This window comes from Molossus molossus, unplaced genomic scaffold (genome assembly GCF_014108415.1).
Source record: "Molossus molossus isolate mMolMol1 unplaced genomic scaffold, mMolMol1.p scaffold_m16_p_14, whole genome shotgun sequence".
NCBI classification, from domain to species: Eukaryota; Metazoa; Chordata; class Mammalia; order Chiroptera; family Molossidae; genus Molossus; species Molossus molossus.
Genome location: NW_023425349.1, coordinates 31,402,713 through 31,413,541, shown reverse-complemented (window position 1 = coordinate 31,413,541; position 10,829 = coordinate 31,402,713).

The window sequence follows — 10,829 nt, the reverse complement described above, 5'->3', positions numbered from 1 at the left end:
CTCAGGCAAATGCAGCACGTGGTACCAAGGTTTTTATGCATGAGCTTCGCTATCTTTTCCATGGAATATTTATTGTGGATGAGCTGCCACCAGGGAGACAATGGGTTTGGACTGGGGCTAAAGCCTGACTCCCTAAAAGTCTCATAAATGGAGCAAAAGAAACATTGTGTGCTTTTCCAGAAATGTATGCTTTTTACTACAAATAAAATTGAATTGAGCCTCTACACCATCTTTTCTTGTGTCTGGCAGCCGCAGCCATGAAGGTCGAGCTGTGCAGTTTCAGGGGGTACAAGATCTACCCCAGGCATGGGAGGCACTACGCCAGGACCGACTGGAAGGTTTTCCAGTTTCCTTTTTTTTTAATCCTCACCCGAGGACATTTTTCCATTTTTTGTACAGATAGAGTGGGAGGGAGAGAGAGGAAGGAGAGAGAGAGAGAAACATTGACGTGAAAGGGACACATCGAGTGGCTGCCACCCGCACGACCAACCAGGACCGGGGACAAACTGCAACCAAAGTACGTGCCCTTAGCAGGAACCGAACCCAGGTCTCTCCGGACCGCAGGCTGACGCTCTAACCGCTGAGCCAAACTGGCCAGGGCGTTTTCCAGTTTCTTAATGCAAAATGCGAATCGGCATTCCTTTCCAAGAGGAATCCTCGACAGATAAATGGGACTGTCCTCTACAGATGAAAGCACAAAAAGGGACAATCGGAAGAAATTCAAAAGAAAAGAACCCACTGTGCAGTCAAATTTCAGAAGGCCATCACTGGTGCATCTCTTGCTGATATAATGGCCAAGAGGAATCAGAAACCTGAAGTTAGGAAGGCACAACGAGAACAGGTTATCAGGGCTGCCAAGGAAGCAAAAAAGGCTAAGCAAGCATCTTAAAAAAACAGCAATGGCTGCTGCAAAGGCTCCCACAAAGGCAGCACCTAAGCAAAAGATTGTAAAGCCTGTGAAGGTTTCTGCTCCTCGTGTTGGTGGCAAACGCTAAGTTGGCAAATCAGTTTTTTAAATAAAGACCCGGCTATAACTGCAAAAAAAAAAAAAATTGACACCAGAAAACATTAAGATCTGATTGCATATACCATTTAGGACTAGTTTTTAGAATAATCTGGCACACTTTAGTTTCCCACTAATATTCGGTGGTTGAGGTTCTAATCTATTGATTATATACTTAAGCTGGAGAGCCTCTTATAAAACAGATAAATGTTCAGATCTACTGGTTGAACTGGAGCTAGAGAACTCAAGCCATTCTTATTGGTCTTCCTCTCAGATCCCTCTTTCACCCTATCTATTAATCTTGTCCAGGTAATAAAATCTCAAATTCCATGAAACATCAAAAGCACAAGCAAGGAATTACAAATTAGATAAACTGACTAGCTTGAAAACTTGTGCATTAAAGAATACTATAAAGAAAATGACCCGTTTGGCTCAGCAGTTAGAGCGTCGGCCCGCGGTCCAGAGAGACCCGGGTTTGGTTCCCGCTAAGGGCACGCACCTCCGTTGCATTTTGTCCCTGGCCTGGTTGGGGTCATGTGAGTGGCAGCCAGTCGATGTGTCTCTCTCCCTCTATCATTGAATGCAAAAATGTCCTTGGGTGAGGGTAAAAAAAAAGAGAGGAAACATTTGCAAATCATATATCTGCAAAGGGTCTAGTAGCCAGAATATATAAAGAACTCTTACAACTCACTAACAGGAAGGCAAATAATCCAGTTTTTATTCTTTTTATTTTTATTTCTTTTTTAATGTGTTTTTATTGATTTTTTAGAGAGAGGAAGGGAGAGAGATCAGCTACCTCCTACATGCCCCCTACTAGGGATCGAGCCTGCAACCCGGGCATGTGCCCTGATCAGGAATCAGACGGGGACCTCTCAGTTCATGGGACAATACTCAATCCACTGAGCCACACCACCTGGGCAAATAACCCAGTTTTTAAATGAGCAAAGGGCTTAAGTAGATGTTTTTCTAAAGAAGATATACAAATGACCAACAAGCACATGAAAAGATATTCATTATTAGTTATTAGGGAAGTACAAATCAAAAGCACGGTGAGAAACCACTTCACACCCAATAAGATGACTGGAAGTAAGAAAAGAAGAAAAAAAAAACAGAAAATAGTAAATTGACAAAGATGTGGAAAAATTGGAACTCTCATATATTGCTGGTGGGAATGTAAAATGATGCTGCTATAAAAAAGTTTGGCTGCCCTGGCCAGTTTGGCTCAGCGGTTACAGAGTCAGCCTGCGGTCCAGAGAGACCTGGGTTCGGTTCCCACTAAGGACATGTACCTTGGTTGCAGTTTGTCCCCAGCCCTGGTTGGGTCATGCGGGAGGCAGCCACTCGATGTGTCCCTTTCACATCGATGTTTCTCTCTCTCTCTCCCTCACACTCTATCTGAACAAAAAATGAAAAAATGTCCTTGGGTGATGTGTCCCTTTCACATGGATGTTTCTCTCTCTCTCTCCCTCCCACTCTATCTGAACAAAAAATGGAAAAATGTCCTTGGGTGATGTGTCCCTTTCACATGGATGTTTCTCTCTCTCTCTCCCTCCCACTCTATCTGAACAAAAAATGAAAAAATGTCCTTGAATGAGGATAAAACAAAAAAAACAGTTTGGCTATTCTTCAAAAAATTAAACATAGAAATACCATATGAGTCAGCAATTCCACTCCTGGGTATATACCCCAAAGAACTGAAAACAGGAGTTCAAACAAAAACTTCCACACAAATGTTCATAGCAGTATTATTCACAATAACCAAAAGCTTGAAACTACCCAAATAGCCATCAAACGGTGAATGGATAAACAAAATGTGGTATATCTATACAGAGGAATATTATTCATCCATAGAAGGAAGAAAATACTGATACATGCTAAAACATGCACAAAACCTGAAAACATGCATTCCTTTTATATGAAATATATGGATAAGCAAACTCATAGTGACAGAAAGCAGATTAGTGGTTGCCAGGGGCTAAAGGAATTGGGGACTGGGGAATGTCTGTTTAAAGTATAAGGTTTCCTTTGAGGGTAATGAAAATGTTCTGGAACTAGATAGTGGTGATAGTTGCACAACACTGAATGTAACCAATAGTGAATTTTATTTCATAATAAACTTTAAAATAACTCAAATTGTGAATGGGCCCAGGCAGTTAATGGAAGTAATGAACCTGGCCGGGTGTGGGACTTGGGAAAAATGGAGTGTGAGGGCACCTCTTAAAGGGGTCGGCTACTACACAGTTCCCATGGGTAGTTGTCAAGACAGAATTTGGGCCCAGTGTTGCCAGATGGCCCAGTGCTTCAAGAAAAGTAACTATTTCTCAAACTTTAATGCATATATGAGTCACCTGATGATCTTGTTAAAATGCAGATTCTGATTCAGTAGGTCTGTGGTGGAACCTTAAGAATGTGCATTGCTAACAAGCACAAAGGTCTTCAACCTCGGCAGCACATTGGAAGCATCTGGGAAGTTGAAATAATACATGCTTAGGCCCTATCCCTGGCGATTCTGATGTTGGTCAGGAATGGGATCTGGGCATCGGAATTTTGTAAACATACCCCTATCCCCACCCCCTCACCATTAGATAATTCTAATGGGCAGCAGAATTTGAGAGCCAGAACCCTAGATGATCCTTCTAGACTCTACATAGCTCTAAGAGTCTCTGAGGATGTGCAGTATTTCTAAAGAATAAGGCAACAGTTCTCCCCACAACGTAACCTTTCAAGAATAATTAGCCCCTGGAGCCACCTTCCCAACAAAGCATTCCAAGTTTGAATACTGAAGGACTCAGACCACAGCTAAGATGCTGTACAGCCCTGATATTTTGTAACTTTTGACAACCTGTTGGGTCTCCTCTTACGGGTAACTCCCCTCTCCTTTGGCTTCCTCACCTTTGTTAGCAAGTTTCATGTAACTGGGTCTGAATTGTTAGCTGACGCCTTAACCAAGCTAAAATGAGACTCCTCCTTTAGAGAAAGGAAGAAGAGTGCGTGCCCCGATCTGTACATCTCACACGATGACAGAGGCTGCAGGGCTTGCCCAGAGTGTAGCATGAGTCATCTCCACGGAGGCACGAAAGGAAAACAGGCAAGGAGAATAGACCAGAGAATGTATTCTTGCCTCTCCCCATTCGAAGTCTCAGGGAAAACCTGTGACTACATCTGTCTTCCTGCTTTGTACTTCTCTCATCTCCCAACTGTGATCCTGGCTGAAAGAGGGGTGATTAACAAAGCACAGAAAGAATAGAAAGCCCTCACCCGGGCCTGAAGAACAGCAGGCAGGTAAGAATGGAAGCCAGGAAGGGGGATGAGAAACTTGGCAGTGTTTCCTGACAGGGCCTCCTGTCTAAGAGCATTACTGGGGTTATTCATGCCAAGATGACAGGATGTGAACACATTTGTCTTTATTATCTAGTAAATAGTACATGTGTGTGGCTTTCTTTTTTATTTTTATTTTCACCCTCATTCCCTGGGGCTTTACCCCTTAATGTGGTCACTTTGAACATCGTTGGCACCAATTCACAAGAGGAAAACATCTGGTGGGAAGGAGCACGCCAAGGGGGGAAACTGTCTAGGACAAGGATGCAGAAACACAGAAATTAGTCTGATCCTGTTGACTTAGGCTGTATTGATTTAGTAATCCAGGAAACGCAGACTCTTTCTGCTGTGATTGACCAGGCAAACACTCCTGGAGAAACTTAGGTTTCAGCCTCCATGAACCAAAAGATAAGGGGATTAAGGTGAAAAAAATCATATTGGAAATTTGATCAATAAAATGTCTATGTGTGTGCAAAGGGATTTAGAAAGCATCTTAAAGACTCACAAGAATTTTCTTTCCAAAAGCAGTAAGGAGTGGGAGGGTCCAAATGATTCAACTAAGGACAGGTCTAGAAAAAAATGACTATCCGCACTAAAATCCCAAATCCTTTGTCACTCATGGACCTTCCCTACTCTACAGTCCCCAGATCCTGAGTATGGCCCAGGGGACCTTGCTTCTTACTGCCTCTTTCAGGAAGTCTGCCCTGATTTCCTCCTCTGGCTGCATATAAACCTCATGTGTGCTGGTGCTGTGGCACTTACCATACCAGAGGTGATACTTACCTGCTATCCTTACTAGATTATCAGGTCCTGGAGAGCTGGGATCATCTGATTCATCTCAAATCTCCAAAGCCTAGCACATTGTCTAGCTCAGTAGCTGCTCAGTAAATGTTTGTGTAATTAAATAGAATGATAATACTGAATAAGCCTAGTTGGATATTTCACCAGCACTGAAAACTCAGGGACCAAAGCTGAACCCTACAACCACCTTGAATCTGCTTATATACCTGTAGTGGTAAAGAACACTCTACTTCACGCCCTGGCCGGTTTGGCTCAGCAGTTAGAGCATCGGCCTGCGGTCCACAGAGAACCGGGTTCAGTTCCCGCTAAGGGCATGTACCTCGGTTGCAGTTTGTCCCTGGCCCTGGTTGGGTCGTGAGGGTGGCAACCACTCGATGTGTCCCTTTCACATCAATGATTCTCTCTCCCTCTCTCCCTCCCACTCTTTCTGAACAAAATATGGGAAAAAATGTCCTCGGGTGAGTATAAAAAAAAACAAAAAAAAGAACACTCCACTTCAGAACAGCCTATTCCACTGTTATCTAGCTTTGGCCATTTGTACAGCAATAATAATAGTAACAATAATAACGGCAAACACATATTGTGCTTGTGGTTTCTAACGCATTTTAAATTTATTCATTTATCTAATTTTCCTAACTACTCAGTGAGTATTGTCACTAATCCCAGTTTATAGACGAGATAACTAAGGCACAGAGATGCTAAGTAACTTCTTCAAGGTGACAAGAACAAAAGCAGAGTTGGAACCGAGGGAAATGTTCTCACTGTTTGGGGCTGTTCATACCACATCTGGAGTCTGTGCCCGCTTCTGGACACCGCCGAGAGAATTTGAGCCATCGTGTGGCCCGGCGGGAGGGAAGAGCCAGGAACCCTATCACAGGAAGGAAGTGCTGGGAGGGAGGCCAATTCTAGACGGTTCATGACCAAGGAGCTGGTCTCCAAAGGACTTCTGGGTCAGAGGGCACAGAGGGGGGCTACAGGCCTTTCTGCTCTCACTTAAGTAGAGATTCGCAGCAGTCTCACTGGGCAGGATTTCTTCTCACTTCAGGTCACCAGGCCCAGGACTACACTCGTGGCCCTCTCTGACGGTCCCACACCTCTCTGGAGTTGAAGACAACAGGATGAGAGTCTGACCCAAGCCCACGCTGCTTGAATAAGAAGGCACAAAAGACCCTAGAGGGTAGCAAATTCCCGTCGTCGTGGGGTAAAGCTTGTGATGAAAACTAGGAAAAGTAGTTGGGAACTTGCCATTTAAATGTATAGAAATAGCTTCACTTCCACAGAGAAATATGTTGAGCCTGTTTTCCTCACAATAAATGACTTGGTCTTTTGTTTTTCCTTTTTGACAAAGATCTGATAAGAAAAATGTTTTTATTTTTGTTTTTATAATTGGAAAAAAACAAAACAAAACAGTGTATTCGCAATGAGAAGTGGTGTCACCAGTCATCCTTGTTGCCGGATGACAGTAGGGTCTGAGGGGGCAGCTGTGCCTGGGCTGAGGGAAGGCAAGCCTTCCACTTGTTAGGAGTAGCTAAAAATCTGGGTTTTTACATAAAATCTTCCAATTTCTATATGTTGACACTGATTCTTAAAAAACAATATGCAGCCCTGGCCGGTTTGGCTCAGCGGTTAGAGCGTCGGCCTGCGGTCCAGAGAGACCCGGGTTCGGTTCCCACTAAGGGCACGTACCTCGGTTGCAGTTTGTCCCCAGGCTGGTTGGGTCAGGTGGGAGGCAGCCACTCGATGTGTCCCTTTCACGTCGATGTCTCTCTCTCTCTCTCTCTCTCTCTCTCTCTCTCTCTCTCTCTCTCTCTCCTCTCTCTCCCTCCCATTCTATCTGACCAAAAAATGGAAAAATGTCCTCGGAAATGTCCTCGGGTGAGGATTAAAAATAAAAAAAAATAAAAAAAGCAGGCAGGCTTGATTGAAATCCCTGTACAACTCTGCTGAGGTCTTCTTAGCTCTGCTTGCTCATCCCTGGGACTGGAGCTCACATTCGCAGAAGCAGCCATCTCTGTCTATGGACTGCTAGGAATGGATTCCTCAGATTAAGTTGAAATTGATCACTTCGTAGTACACCAGCCCAACGGCCCAACCACTCTGACTTGCCTGGCCTCTGCCATTAGACTTAACCCTAACCTCTAGTCCACTCTATTCATTCATTCACACAATCATTCGAATATTCACTCATTTACACACACACACACACACACCAGGGACTAATTGCGCAGCATCTGTCGAATGCAGTGAATTACAATGTGAATTACCCATGTGTAGAAAATGTGTTTTATTTATCTCTGAGTTTGTTAGAAACTCCTTCCCACATAAGGCCAGAACAGAGGGAGGCCAGAGATCCCCTGGGTGGGAATAATGCAGCCTCCCTGTTCCTCTCCTGGATGAAGGTTGTCCAGGAAAGAAGTTCCCTTGCAGACCTGTGTGTGCCACTCCTTCTGGGCAGCAGCCGGGCACAGTGAACAGGAACACAGCATTACTGGACCTGTGACCCTGGGCAAGTCACTGATGCACAGCCCAGGCCTCCCCATGTGTTCAATAGGAGTGATAACACCTGCTTCATGGCATATTTTGAGGTTATCAATAAATCATCTTAAGGGGAAAGTGCTACATTGACTTGAAGAAGTGGAAGGAATTTGGAGTCCCACAGGGCTACAACTTTGGGCAGACTATTGAATCTCTATGAACCTCAATTTCCTCCTCTATAAAACTGCCTATTCTACAGACCTGTTCTTTGGACTCTAAATTAGAAATAAAGGCTCATGTTTAATGTCCTGCACTGGAGGTGCCAGGAAGGGGCAGCTGTTGTTGCAGATAACCAGTAGAGGGCACCAAACTATTCCATAAATGAAATGAAATCAGTTTGGTAGCCTGGCCACAGGGCCAGGAAGGGAGATCCACCAAGTAGGTAGGAACACACACACACACACACACTCACACACACACACACACTCACACACACACACACCCCACAATCCTTTTTTTTTTTGGAAAGTTAGAAATTACATTGTACATTGTACTATTGGGGATGGGGTGGATCACCTGTTAACAAAAGTAGTTTGGAAGTCCAAAGAAGACTCTCCTAGCAGGGGTTCTTGACTTTGCCATAGTCCTTGTGCTGTGTGACCTTGAACAAGTCCCTACCTGTGTCTGGACCTGTGTCTGGACCCCTTTTGAAGCCCAAGAGGATTGGACTAGATGCTAAGGGAACTTCTAGCTACCTCTGACTAAAATTTGGGGACAAATACATTTCATGAAACATGCAGGTGGTGGGATCAGGCGGACAAAACGTCCTGTAGATGCCCTTGCTGGGCTGGGATTTGATTTTTACACAGGCCAGGGAAGCCACGTATCCCTAATCCCAGCCTCACAAAGGAGTGCGGTTTGAGTTGTTGGGTGGTGGCAGTGTTTTTCTGCAAGTGCACATGATGCTTATCATCTTTTGTGCAGGTTAATGTTGAAGCCACGGAGACCACCCAGCCTGACAAAGAAAGGAATTCTTTTCTGCAGTTGACAGCCCTCAGGTTGACGGCTTTCCATTTGCCTCGGAGGCTGTCACTCTCAGAACAATGGCAGGAGCAGGGTGGCTCTCACCTGAGACAGGTGCTGCCGCCAGGAGGGGGAGGAGGCAGGCCAGGATTGGGGTGGGGGTGGCTGGTGGCTGTCCAGGCTGTAAAATCACCCAGCCTGCAGGAGACAGGCTTGGAGAGGCTGTGGAGGAGTGTTTTGCTCCTAGATGTCTCGCTCTACAGATAGGAAAGCAGCAAGCACTTAAGATACTACCCTTCATTAAGAAAAATTATAATGAATTACTGATACACACAACACATAAATCAATCTCAAAAGCATTACGTTGAGTGGAAGAAGCCAGACACAGAAGAGTACACATGGTACAACTCCGTTTCTGTGAACTTCTAGAGCAGACAAAACCAAGCTCCCATGTAGGAACCAGAGCAGCGCTGCTTCCTTGGGAGAGAGCAAGGTTGCCTGAGGGGCATGGAAAGCTTTCTAGGGGATGGAAACATTCCATGTCTTGACTGAGTGGCGATGACATAAGTGTACATAAGGACCTTTACAAAACTCTGAACTGTACACTTAAAAATCAGTGCATTTTCCTATTTGCAAATTATACTTCAATAACACTGACAAAAATGGAATTGCAAAAGAGTTTAATGACTTTTCTCATTCTCTAAATAAATGCACGTTCACACTAGAAGACTCAAAAAACACAGACACGTTTACAAAGAAGAAATAAAAATAATTCATAACCTCATTACCCAGAGGTAAACGTGGTTATCATTTTGCTATTGATAGTGCCACATCATTATTTTCACAAAAATGAAATGATATAGGTTTGTAATCTGCATTATCATTAATTTATTTATTCATTGAATGGGCATTATCTGTACATAGTTAAAACTTCAAAAGGTACAAAAAGGTATAAGTTAAAAACTAAATCTCTCTCCCAGTTTCTCTCTCCAGAGCAATTACTCCCATAATTTATTTGTATATTCTCCTGAAGATATGTTACGCATTTACAATCATATATTCATGGTGATCCTCCAGGAAAAAACAGTAGCTTACTGTACACACAATTAGCACCTGTATCAACCTGTATTTCTTCTTTCTTTATTGATTTTAGAGAGAGAAGAAGGGAGAGGGAGAGAGAGAAACATCGATGAGAGAGAACATTGATTGGCTGCCTCCTGCGTGCCCCCACTGGGGATTGGGCCCACAACCTGGGCATGTGCCCTGACCAGGAATCAAACTGGCGACCTCTTGGTGCATGGGTCAGTGCTCAACCACTGAGCCACACCGGCCGGGCTCAACCTGTTTTGTTCTTGTTTTAATTTTTTTTTCCTTTATTGATTTTTTTTTTAGAGAGAGAGGAAGTGAGAGGGAGAGAGAAATAGAAACATCAATGAAAAAGAACATCGATTGGCCGCCTCCTAAATGCCCCCCACTGGGGATTGGGCCCACAACCTGGGCATGTGTCCTGACCGGGAATTGAACCGGCAACCTCTTGATGCATGGGTCAACGCTCAACCCCTGAGCCACACCGGCCAGACTCAACCTGTATTTTTAATATAATGTGACAACATGGATATCTTTTCATCATTAAAATTCTTCTACCATGTCATTTAAAGCAGACTTTTGACTGAAGTAAAATTAAAATTAAGAAATATGAAAAAATTATAACTCTAAAGCTCAGTGTTTTCATAAATTGAATCTACTTTTATATTCAATATAAAAATAATAGATCACTTACCAGCATTCTAAAAAACCTTTTGAACCCTCTCCTAGTTACTAGTCTCCTAGTCTCCTCTCCCTCAAAAATAAACATTATCCTGACTTCTCATTTTTAATGAGTTTTGTCTGGTTTTTGAACCTTTTGAATTAGACAGTATTTATTCTTATGTCTATATTTTTTTCACTCAACAGAGTATGAATGGGATTAATTTGTGTTGTGGCATATAAGAACAGTTCTTGAACACTTGTTACCATATAGTATTCCTTTGTATAAATATATCACAAATTATTTATCTATTCTACTGTTGACAGACATGTAGGTTACTTTCAGGTTTTGGCTATTGGAGCTGCTGTGAAGATTATTTAGATGTCTTTTGGTGAACATATGTATACATTTCTGTTGCTTATATGCTTAGGAATGCAATTGCTAGGTCATGGGGTCTACATA